The following is a 13,131-nucleotide window of genomic DNA, read 5'->3' as shown; positions in this document are numbered from 1 at the left end:
AATGTAAATATCTGATATGCAGGATGTATTTTCATTCACTGGACCACATTTGGCAGAAATACCTGATATGCCCAAATTTGAATATTGATGGGGTTGGTGAAAGGATTGATTTTGTCATTTGGGAGTTGTTGTTGCTGGGATTTATAGTGCACCTACAATCAAAGAGAATTCTGAACTCCACCAACAATGGAATTGAACCAAACTTGGCACACAGAACTCCCAAGACCAACAGAAAATACCGGAAGGGTATGGTGGGCACTGACCTTGGGTTTTGGAGTTGTAGTGCACCTACATACAGAGAGCGCTGTGGACTCAAACAATGGTGGATCTGGACCAAACTTGGCACGGATACTCAATATGCCCAAATGTGAGCACTGGTGGAGTTTGGGGAAAATAGACCATTTGAGAGTTGTAATAGCTGGGATTTGTAGTTGACCTACAATCAAAGAGCATTCTGAACCCACCAATGATAGAATTGGTCCAAACTTCCCACACAGAACCCCCGTGACCAACACAGAACCCCCGTGTGTTTTCTGATGGGCTTTCGTGACCTCTCTGACACCCCCTCATGACCCCCCAGGGGTTGTGACCCCAGATTGAGCAAAACTGGCCTAGATGCACTGAACAGAGTTCATAATCCCTCGGCAGTCCCCTTAAATAGTACCTTCCCTTCCTCCATGTTGAGGCTGTTGCCAACTACGACACCCCTTCACTTACCTCAGTCTTAGGGTGTAGTGGCTGATGTCATCTGGTACGCTGTGCACTAAATGGTGTCATCCAGTGCAGGAGAAGCAGAGGAAAGCATGTGTATATGCAGCTTATGAGGTAGTTGTGTGTTTGTGTAAAACTGGCCCCCAAACACCATGCAGTTGCACATCCCTGCTTTAAAAAAATGGAAATATTCCTTTTGAAATATTTCCCCCTCAAAGAGAAATGTACTTCAAGTAGTACTTAGCAAATCTTAGCGTTTTTTGGGTGCACTTCATTTTCCTCTACAGTATATTAAATAAGCTAGGAGAAAGGGAGCATATCAACTAAAATCATCATCATCTCGTCATTGTAAAAAGTAATTTGTTCACATTACTCATGGTATTATTTGTGAATTAATCCAGTGGTGTTACTTAATATAACATTTAAAAGTAACTTGTTATTTTGTGCATCATTCATGTGGCTTTGGAAAAAGTTTGGTAAGCAGGTAGCATAAGATATTTTTAAACATCTTAAATGTTAAATATCTTTTCAACATGCCTCTGAAATTCCTAGACAGGATCTTTAAAATTAGGATTCTGGGGATGCTAGAAAGCATTTCTTATGACATAAGTACAGTAAATCTATTCCCATCTGTTGTGTTACTTTTGAAATGAAACTACATTGCTTAACTGTTGCTCACAAGCTCCAATTTTAAGACTATTCATAGCTGTCATTTTTTAAAAAAACTTCCCAATGGCAACTGTAAAGTGTTAAACAATAACCTCACATTAAAATTAAAAGAGCAAATGAGGTCATATTGTTGGAAATAGCAACTTTCTACAAGCCTCCTATACTAGTTATTTGCTATGTACAGTATTCCCTTGCTACTGTGCGGTTCACTTTATGCAGACTTGCTGTTTTGCAGTTTTTTAAATACATATTAATATAAAATATTTACATTACAAGAGGCCTCAGAAAGGGAGGCTGGTGTGCGGCCCCTTGCATCCTGTCACTTTTTTTTCTCATTCCATCAGTGGCGTGGGCTGCAAGCGGATGTGTTTTGTCCTCCTCCTCATTCTGGGCAGGGATGCAGCCCATCGAAGACCCCGATGCTGCCCCAACAACATCCAGGCCTGCCTCCCTGGCCTCCTCCGACCCCGGCAGAGCGGCAGCCTGAGGCAGGTAAAGAAGGGCGAGGATTAATCTGTGCATGCACACTTCTTATACATAGGCTAAAATTATGTGTAAATATTACAATTAATATAGCATCCCTACTTTGCGGATTTTCACTTATCGTGGGTGGTCCTGGAACTGAACACTCACAATAAGTGAGGGAACACTGTATATAATTCAGATTGCTTTCTGTATTGTATATTTGTGTACTGATACGCAGTTTTCTCTTAACTCTATGTTGTTTGAGGTTATGGGAGGGATTGTAGACCATGTGACCAGATCTGGGACTTTTCAGACTAAGACTCCATTTTAAAAGGCAGTATTGTCCTGTTTTAAATCAGTGTTGTGTTGTGTTTAACATTGCATTGTGTTCGTTATGCATTAGACATAAGACAGAGATGAGACTGCAACAGAATGCCTTAGAGAACTTACTGTTTAAACTTTCAAACAATAAACAATGTACCTGTATCCTGAATACATGAAGTTTGCAAATAAACCCACTGTTATTTTTAATGAAAACTACTTCTTTTGTCTCTTGAGAGCATGATTTAAAACCAAATATATTTTATAGGAGAGTAGATGCTTTTGGGCAACTGGAATAGCACTTCTGGAGATCTGCTATATATTTTGTGTATTGGCATAATCTTTGTTCCTAACAGTTCAAAGAGATAACCAGGTATATTAGTTTAATAACTGAGAAATCTAATTGCGTTGCATACATACAAGTGGATATTTACCACTGAAGAGAAGATTCACTCAATTGAGTTTTTAGGTCTTCTCTGGAAAATCATACTTTACAAAAAGGTTGTTTTTTCCAAATGGTAGTAAATTTCAATTAATCTCCAAAAGGTCACACTTCCAAAACGCTTTGGAGATTCTGGTTTTCCAAAAGGCTATGATCTCAAAGGTCATCCTTTTCCTAAAACATATAATCATATGGACAACCAGGGAGTTGACCAGAACAGTGTGCATCTTAGCCATAAGTGGACCAGGCTGTGGCGCAGCTAGTTAGTAGCCAGCTGCACTAAATCACTACTGACCGAGAGGTCATGAGTTCAAAGCCAGCCCAGATCGGAATCAGCTCCTGACCATTAATAATTTAGCTTGCTATTGACCTATGCAGCCCAAAAGACAGTTGCATTTGTCAAGTAGGAAATTTAAGTACTGCTTTATGCAGGGAGGCTAATTTAACTAATTTATGACACCATAAAACCTTCCAGCTGCATGAGTAAGAATGGGGAAGCATTCCATCAAGGATTCAGTGAAGCAGCAGATCCCCCTGTGGCTGGAACCGAGCAAACCCTCATGAAGCCAGAAAAAGCTCAAATGTTAAATTGCCTCTGTGTCTGTCTATATATGTTGCATGTCTAAATGGTATTGGATGTTTGCTATGTGTATGTGCATTGTAATCCGCCCTGCTGGGTGAGAAGGGCAGAATATGAATACTGTAAATAAATACATAAATAAATGTGACCTGAAACACAAGACTTATGCTACAATCTCCATAATGCGAGGAAGGACCCCCCGATGAAGAAAAGGGGATGCCATCAAATGCAGAACCCTCTTCTGTTTCACATAACAGCTCAGATACTGCATCAAAGGCTATGATATATAACTTTGCAATGACATTTCTGATCCCGCTAGTGAATTATGATAATATGCATTGAGGCACCATATGCTGTGTCCTATTGCGTGAGGGCTCCTATAGTATACTGGCATATGCTATCCCATTATGTTATCAGATCTATACAGCAACAGAAATCATAGAATAATGGGACTGCTATTCAGTTGTTACCCTGGTGGCTCCACTTACATGGTGACCCAGGTACTGTAGCTGTCTCTCTATTCCATTGTAAACTTTGCATTTCAGTTAAACTTTACACAATCGTAAATTGCCGTACAGGGATGTAACTTTCCAACCGGATGCTGGCCACCATTGACATGCCTTTAACTGAAAATGAAAAGGTTGGCACCTGACTCTTTTGTGCTTAAGGATATGGAAGGTTTAATTAGCTGCTTAGAGACAGTACAAATTATTCTTATACAGGTTTGTTAAGCAGAGGTTGATTTTATTTGAATGACAATGTAAAAAAAAAAAACCACACACATTTCTAAGACAAGGCAGAGTGGGAAGGCCTCCGTAAAGGCTTGGGAGGCTGAATAACTACACAGATATTTGCATCGAGATTTTACCAAGATACTAGGTGGGAAAGGGGAGAGGAATTCTTGCAAGGAAGTACCACAAAAGTGGGTAATTTTTCAATGAGATTTAGGATTGTGCCATCCAATTCTAGTTGTGGTTACTCAAAAGTATTACCCACTGCCTTTAATAGGGTTAATACCCAAGTAATCATGCACAGGACTGAAACCTTTTAGATCAAGCTTATTTGTGTTTACTTGGAAGACAAATCCTGGCACTTACATGAAGAAAATACACAGCAGCTTTAATATACCACAGAGGCTCATTAAGCAGAAGGTAGAGAGGTGGCATTTTGGATTTGCTCACTTCCCACCTAGAGGCACTGCTCCAGTGTCCTCTGAGAGGAGATTACTGTTGTTCAAATCATGTTGAAATGTGTTAATGCCCTATAAATATTTATGTGGCTCTGTTCTCTCTCCAACCTTTCCCCTGGAGTCCTTTCCGTGCCACTACTCTCAGCTCCTTTTCACAGATTCCTATGCTCACAGCAGCCAAGTCAGAAATGTTTGGTGGTGCAACGCAATACTGACACGGAGAGGTGGGAAAGTATGTTCTGCCAGTATAACGCACACATCAACAAACATCAGAGTTCCTTAGCATTGGCATAGTGCCACAAGCTGCCCATGATGGTCATTTTTAATATTCCTGAACATTTCCTCCAGAACCAAGGAAGAGCTCTGTGAATCCCTAAAGACATCAGCAATTTGGTTTCGTACAAACTCTCATGTGCTGTAATCCATTCCATCAAATAGAAGTGAGCAGAAGTCCATGAAAGCTTACACCAAATCCCTTCTTCTCAGGGCCATTCCACACAGCCATATCACCCAGAATATCAAGGCAGATAATCCACAAAGGGCCCGTCCAGACAGGGCCTTTATTGCGGGAACTCCTGCAATAAAGGAGGGGCTGTCCAGACAATGTTCTGGATAGTCCCAAATTAATTCGCTACAAACCAGGAAAACCCTGGTTTGCAGAGAATTAATTTGATAGTAGTTTTATTCCATGCCTTCTTGGAAGGTATGTGACAAACCTACTATTTCCAAATCTGGAGTGCAGAACAGTATTTCCACTGTTTACCGGGCTAAATAAGCCCGGTAAACTGTGGGAATACCCACCCCCTCCCTCCAAGCCCCCAGGCTCCTTACGTGTGTCCACACGTTCTCTCGCGGCTAGCTTGAGAGACTGTGTAGAGACCCTACCCCCTTCCCCCCAAGCCCCCAGACCCCCTTAGAAAACTAATAAAAACGTATGTGCCCTCCATTAGAGGCCCCAGCCGGCTGGGGTGGGTGTGGACAGGCCCCCAGAAACATCGGCATTATTTTAACGCAGATGCTCCTGGGATAAAGGCCTGTCTGGATCTGGCCAATATCTGCTTTGAACTGAGTTATTTGAGTCCACACTGCCATATAATCCAGTTCAATGTGGACTTTATATAGCTGTGTGGAAGGGGACTTAGTCTCCTTGCTACTAGAAAACTGGCTTTCCTTTTCTTTTTAGTTGCAACAGACTAATACAGCTACTTCACCCCACCCCCAAAAATTCTTAATAACAGCCTATTATTGGAAGACAGCACAGCACATCATTTTGGAAGCCACACTACACAGATTTAGTCACAGTTGTCCTTTGTACACTGCTAATCTATTTCCTACCACTCATGATGCTCAAACAACCTGTACTGGTCAAAGGTTTCCCTGCAATGCACTGAATAGTGTTTACAGTGGCAACTACATTTATTTTTTGTCGACATAAAATCAATACACCCAATAAGCTATCTACCATTTAAAGAATTCAAAACCCTGGTGGTCATCTAAATACTAATACCAAACTATAGGGACAGGGAGAGATGAGTTCCTGAGGGAAGATGAAAACCCATCTAATTTTGTCATTAATCTATTTAAAGTTAATCATCATGAAATGTTCGTAATTAGAAACAGCCATGAGTGCTGGCATTTTTAATTGTATGTTGTAACTGTGACTGGGCAAGGTGACACGAAACAAAAAACAAGTTAAACAGCCTAGATTGATTGATTAAATCAGTAGTTCTCAACCTGTCGGTCCCCAGATGTTTTGGCCTTCAACTCCCCAAAATCCCACCAGCTGGGGTTTCTGGGAGTTGTAGGCCAAAACGTCTGGGGACCTACAGGTTGAGAACCACTGGATTAAATGCTTTGAAATGTTAAAATGAGGCACGCTAAATGTTTGACTCCTACAAGATCACAGTGTTTTCCACTGGAATTAAAACTCTAAACTATCTTTGCCAGAGAAAATGTGGCTTTTAAACCCTTGAAGTGACCAGGTGTTACATGATGGGAGGAGTTCACAAGGTATTGATGTACCCATGATTGAATTCGTTTATCCCCTAATAAATTCCTGTATGTCACATCACTGCTAGAAACACATGACATTTGTTGTCTTATACCACCTCTACGTTGATCACTCAGGCTGTTGTAGATAAGGATCAGCCCTATGGCAGACATACAACAAAAGGGACTGATCCACTATAATGAAGAGCAAGACAACCTTAAAGTGGCCTTGTTCTGTGTTACCTAAAGTTGGGAGAAAATCTGAATTCTGTAATAGAATTAGGACCTTCCCCCAAATTGAACAAGATGCAACTGACCCCACTGCCACCCAACAGTCCCCCTTTCCCCCTGACCCTGGTTTCCGGACACAACATGGGTTCTGTTTGTTGTCAGTTGCTTGTTGTGAGATTGACTGGGATAATGAGAAGAGGTGGGAAGGGAGGGGAGGGGAGAGGAGGGGTCCCCCCCCCCCCCGCACCCTGTCACTATGGCTAATGACATGGCAAGTGCCAGACAACAGAGAGGATCTCTATCGCAGCCAAGATCATGGAGGGGGGACAGTTAGGATGGCTGCTGAGTGACACCTAACCTGATGGCTTCCTCCCACCTCTACAGTGGCTGGGGAGTCCCTCTGTGGACACTTCCCGGCGCCGATATGGTGTCCAGCACACTGGATCAGCCCCGAAGTATATGTCAGTATACATCCTCCCTAAGCCTCAGGTCACTTAAAAGAAATCACATCAGAATACTTTCAAAAGAAAACAGTACTTCCAGTTTGAGCACCATCCACACACATGAAGAATTAACTAGGCCATACTCAATATTCTACTGATATGACACATAACTCCAGAATATCACCTCTGATAGAGTTAAACATTTGTGCTTTTTCTTCTAGCCTTACTAGGAAACAGGAAATAAATCCCATTCTTCTTTCCTTGAGAAAAGTCACCTTGTCTACTGGATAAATGGCAGAAACATCAATGGAATAAGAAATAGGAATCGTCTACAGTGACTCATATTCCTCACATTAATAATTTATAGCACTGTTAAGGTGCTACATACATTCACTTAAGATGAAAACATATGAAGCTGTTTTATATCAGATTAGGTCATTGGTGTATACACCAGTATTGTCAAACTGGATGGTAAAGCTTGAATAAAAAATGGAATGAGTTACCTAGAACAAGTTCACCATTTATTTTGGGATAATGAAAGGAGGGCAAGTTACATTTCAAAAATAATGTGATGGATAAGAATGTGATTTTTTAAAAATGCTGTAACAATTAACACTTTCTAGTTTAGCGTGTAAATATTAAGATGTGAAGCAAGCCCGTAGCCAGGATTTTGGGGGTTTTTTTAGGGGGGGCTGAGTTTGGTTCAGCGGAGGGCTGAGTCTGAGTGAAAGACGGTCTACCCTAGCAAACCTTTTGTATCATTACTCCAATACCCCCATGCATATGGGATATATTGAGCATGGTGATCAGATCATGATATGAATAAACGTAACAGTTTAAATAATGTACCAGTAAGGCCTTCTCGCGGACCACCATCAGAATTTCGGAGGGGGCTGAAGCCCCCCAAGCCCCTCCCCCCGGCTACATGCCTGATGTGAGGGATAAAGCTTTCCAGTTTGAATATTACTTTCAAATGGTGTTTTCTGTTGAATTTTCCAGGTTTTACATCATTCTCTTATTAATCCAAATGTTAGGTAAAGGTAAAGATTTCCCCTGACATTAAATCTAGTCATGTCCAACTCTGGGAGGTGGTGCTCATCTCCATTTCTAAGACGAGGAGCCAGCATTATTTGTAGATGCCTCCGAGGTCATGTGGCCGGCATAACTGCATGGAGCACCATTACCTTCTTGCCGGAGCAGTATCTATTCACATTTGCATGTTTTCAAACTACTAGGTTGGCAGAAGCTGGGGCTAACAGCGGGAGCTCACCCAACTCCCCAGATTTCGGTCAGCAAGGCCAGTAGCTCAGCGATTTAATCCACTGCACCACTGGGGGTTCCAAATATTACTTTTCGTAAGAATTGAAAATTTCAAAAAAAATGAAGTGGCTAATTACAATTAACTTTGAGGCAGGTTGTAATGCACTAATGCATTTTAAAAAAAACAGCATTTCAATCAAGAGTTCGCTAGGATTTAAGGGGCAAATCATTTCCATCTCTAGCACATGAAATGATTTTAAAATGCAGGTAGCAAGGGCTGAACCTGGCACTTATTGCTGGGAAAACCTGAGTCCACCATCTTTCTATGGCACCTCATTCACTAGACTAAAAAAAAGGAAAATGTATTTTTTTCAAACTGTTCAAAATTGGCCACGATTCCGCATTGGAGGATACATGGGTATCAGGTACCTAATTTTCCATAGTGATGTCTCTGGATGCCAGCCCTCCTTCCCGCCCCAACCTAAATCCACTTTGTAAAAAGTGTAGTTTCCCCTACAGAGCCACTTGTCAGAGAAGTAAACTATTTTCCTGTAGCTATTTCCCTTAGCTAGACATACTACAACACACAACTGCAGAAACCCCTGAAGCTCTTTGTTAAGTTTCTGGCCAACAATGCTTTTGCAGTATAGCTACTGGAAAATAACAAGCTGTGTCCCCTGTTCATTCTGCTACTCTCTGATACATCAAATGGTCTAATGAAGGGTGGGTTTTTGGGTGGGGGCGGGGGTGTCTTTCTGTAGTTGGGGCAGAATGTTGGCTCTTGCAATAACCAAAAATTGATCTGCAATGGCTTAAGTCTAACACTGGAATTCATCAATAGGAAGCCAACCATAGTTTTAGCATTTGATGATGCAATTGATGACTCATGAGGTAAGTAATTGCACTAAATCCAGTAAGGATTATTTCCAAGTACACATGTAAAAGAATAGGTCTGTTTCCACAGGCATATTCCCCATTGCACCCAATGGATCTTAATTGTGATATAAAATCATAGGATTGCACTGAGAAGTCTTTTGTTTTAGATGTCACGGAAGTCCCCAGGACGTTTCTCTGATTCTAAGGTGTGATAATAAAGAGAAGACTATCAAGGAACACTTTCCTCCTCCCACATTATGACTAGAGGAAGAATAAATATATACAGAATTTGTATTGTCGAAGGCTTTCATGGCTGGAATCACTGGGTTGTTGTAGGTTTTTTCGGGCTATATGGCCATGTTCTAGAGGCATTCTCTCCTGACATTTTGCCTGCATTTATGGCAAGCATCCTCAGAGGTACCTTTGAGGATGCTTGCCATAGATGCAGGCAAAACGTCAGGAGAGAATGCCTCTAGAACATGGCCATATTGCCCGAAAAAACCTACAACAACCCACTATATACAGAATTGCTAAAATCACATAGCTTATATGACTCACAGAATTTAGTTTTTGTTGAATCAAAACATGGTCTAGTGTGGCAAAGACATTTTATTTATTTACCTATCTGGATTAACATAACAATTGCCCCAATACTGGGTTGTTGTAGGTTTTTCAGGCTGTATGGCCATGTTCTAAAAAGCATTCTCTCCTGACGTTTCACCTGCATCTATGGCAGGCATCCTCAGAGGTTGTGAGGTCCTCCATAGATGCAGGTGAAACATCAGGAGAGAATGCTTCGAGAACATGGCCATACAGCCCGAAAAACCTACAACAACCCAGTGTTTCAACAATACATTGCCCCAATACTATTTGAGAAGAATATTCTAGAACAGTATTCTGAAATGACAGGAATTCAACCTCTTTGCAACTTTAAAGAAAGACCCACTCAATAGAGATACCCACTTTTTATGTTTCCAAGTCATTTCCCACACATGGCAGCCCTAAAGTGAACCTAATCTAACAAGACCTATTCAGAGGGGGACTGCCATTGCCTTGCGTTGAGTCTGAGAGACTATGACTTGCCCAAGGTTGCCCAGTGAGTTTCCAAGGCTAAGTGGAAATTCAAATCCTAGTTTCAACACCCAAACCACTACCCCATGCTGGCTCTGCGTGTCTAATCTACAAAATGAATCAAAATTTATATTAAGAGCATGCCTATGGACATGCCACCTGTTCTGAGTTGAAGATTTTTTAAAAAGGAAATGAACATAGTCAGGACTCAGTTATCACTCTGATTCTAAGAAGTATGGCAGACTGCTGCTCTTCCTATGGATTTTCTAGAGAAATCCCACAGCCCTTCCTCTTCATAACATGACAGCTAACAAGGAAACTTGCTAGGATCTATATTTCTTCCAGACTATTGGAAAAGAAATAAGTCAGGCTATACGAATAGCGTATTAACAAACAATCCCAAAGACACAGATGATGGCAGATACTTATGTTATCAATCTAGCATTTGTGGCACCAGAGCCGTCCCTTCCTTGAAGCAGTATTTGGTACTGTAAACAAAGCTCATAGCTGAGAGCCAATTCTTGGAAGCAGAATGTGTGCAACTGCTCTGTCCATCCAAGACTGATTGATCAACAGCAGATTACTATACTTTGAACTTTCAAAAAGAAACAAAAGTAGAAAGAACCAGTAAGACATGATGGACCATGCTTTATCAGATCCAAGTCCTGACTGAATGCGGACAAACCAAACTAGGCAAAACAATCTGAACCAACATCATACAGACTAGGTTAAGCAGTGACCATCTAATAATCTTAACATTACTTGTATATAACTTGAAAAAGGAGTGAAATGTTGTAAGAAATGTGAATCTGTCACCAAAACCAGTCTTTATCTAGCCTTTCCATCATCCAGATCTCTTTTAACTTCATACCCGATTATGATTACAGTGGTTTCCTCACCTCAGCCCCTATCACTGACAGAATTTGGCAATGACACAGGAGGTTTTAAGGGTTTTTGTTTAAGGATTTAGTTGTGTGCTAAGATATTGCCCTAAATCTTACTTGTTAGTCCCAAATGGAGTTCGGTCATTGGGTAAACTGTTGGGTGGGGAAACAACATAAAGTATATGTCACTGATTGAATTGATCTAACTAAAAGATATAACTAAAAGAATTAAAACCACTGTGAAGATGTGTGTCATGTTCTTTAGCGCTCCCCCTTTCCTGCTAACAAATGTTGTTGCCTAAATAAACTCAACTGAGTCCTCTCCCTGCGCTATGTTGAATGGTAAGGCAGATCTTCATTTTTGGAATGTCTGTGCACTGAAAAAAAGTTAAAGCAATTATAAATAACAGGGAACTCATTTTGCTCATTTTGAGCAATACTGGGAAAGAAAGAATGTAAGGTAGCATTAAGCACAATGCATCTATTAATCTAATACGCTTCTGATACATATTGTGCAACTGCTTTTTTGCTGCTATCATAGCTACAAAAGTGTATTTGTTTGTTTTTGTATATCAAATACTAGAGTTGTGAAACCTGTAAACGATACTACAAATATCATGGTCATCAGAGCAATACATTTTTAAAATCTTTGAAATAAATCACAAAATGTTGTATTTGTGTTATGTATATATGTATGTATATTGGCTTGTAATTTCAATGTCAATACTAGTATTGAATTTTCTCTTCTAAATACAGACTGATACACTTTCTATTCCAACACATGCACCTACAAACATATGGTCATGCATACAGCATTTCTATGTGCTGTTTGAGAGAAAATTCAGAATATTCAGAACTATACCATACAAAATTAGTTAGGAAACATGAATATAGGCATATGTCATTCAAAAGAAAAGTAACAGTGAGTTATAAAAGGATATATACAGATGCAGGGGATATCTTTATCCAGTCGATAAAAACACTGAAGACTAAGGATGTTCTGAGAATCAAAACTCTTTCTCCAGCAAAAGATAAGGTTTCTATAGACCATCATGCAACTGCACAGAATTGGTTGTGGTCATGGAGCTGAGAGTCCTTACGATGCATGGAGCTTTCACAACTGCATTGAGTCCATTCTTGAGTTTGGAAAAATTGTCCTTTTCATGGCAAGCGGTGATAGAGGCCCATCTGAAAATTGTTTGTTCACTGGCTCAGTTGGCCAAGAGAAGGCTTTCCCATTTGAATGTTGAGCTGGCACAGACACCTTAAATATAAATATAAGCCACTTGAGTTAAGAAGTCAGAACGAAATACCAGAAAAAAAAGCATTCTTGGAATATTTAGAGAATATTGGGGGTATGTTGATCACATATGGGCATGCTTCATGCTACCAGAAAGCCCAGAAAATGTATTAGCAATGGCAAAAGAACTCTCACACATGTCCAAGGAATATGTAGCATTTTAAGCAAGTGCAAAATGCCTGGCGGAACTTGAAAGTTGTAAATAAGACAGATGACCTTCTTTCTGCACAACATGGGGTGGAATCAATACTTCTTCAAGGAGAGCACAGAGTATAATGGCTGTCTGATGGCGCTATTACTCACATAGCTTGCCTATCAGTCAATTGCCAGGCTTCAACATTTGTAAACACACCTTATTGCTTACTAATGAAAAACTGAAGCAATGATAAATTGACCAAATGTGATGGAAATGCCCCTTTACCCTCTAGAAGTGAGCAAAAAGATTTTTTTTAAAAAATCTTGGAAAATTCTTGTTTTGATCCTTGGGAAGCACAGGAGGTTTCCAAACATGTTGGAAATGGAGCCATATGCTTTTATATTTATATTATGCCACTATCTCCCAGAAGTGATTCAGGGCGGCTTACAAAGCACTCCAAGGTGCAGCATATAACATAAATGGTACATGAGTATAAAACAATATCACATAAAATTATAAAACAATTACTATCAAGACACATAAATATAAGATAACACAATTTTA

At 40.3% G+C, this 13,131-nt stretch overlaps 1 protein-coding gene across 3 annotated transcripts in view; it reads right to left on the bottom strand.

The window, feature by feature from the left end:
* Positions 1-3,843: 3,843 nt before the first annotated feature.
* LOC132761252 (microtubule cross-linking factor 3-like) overlaps positions 3,844-13,131 on the bottom strand; it is a 44,608-nt gene continuing 35,320 nt past the window's right edge. For all 3 annotated transcript variants that reach the window (XR_009629947.2, XR_009629948.2, XR_010909334.1), the window contains one exon: positions 3,844-12,395. The gene's annotated coding sequence lies outside the window, so the exon portion shown is untranslated. The remainder of the gene's footprint in view (positions 12,396-13,131) is intronic.

Source organism: Anolis sagrei, chromosome 1 (genome assembly GCF_037176765.1).
Source record: "Anolis sagrei isolate rAnoSag1 chromosome 1, rAnoSag1.mat, whole genome shotgun sequence".
In the NCBI taxonomy this organism is placed as follows: Eukaryota; Metazoa; Chordata; class Lepidosauria; order Squamata; family Dactyloidae; genus Anolis; species Anolis sagrei.
This window is presented reverse-complemented; position numbering and strand designations above follow the sequence as displayed.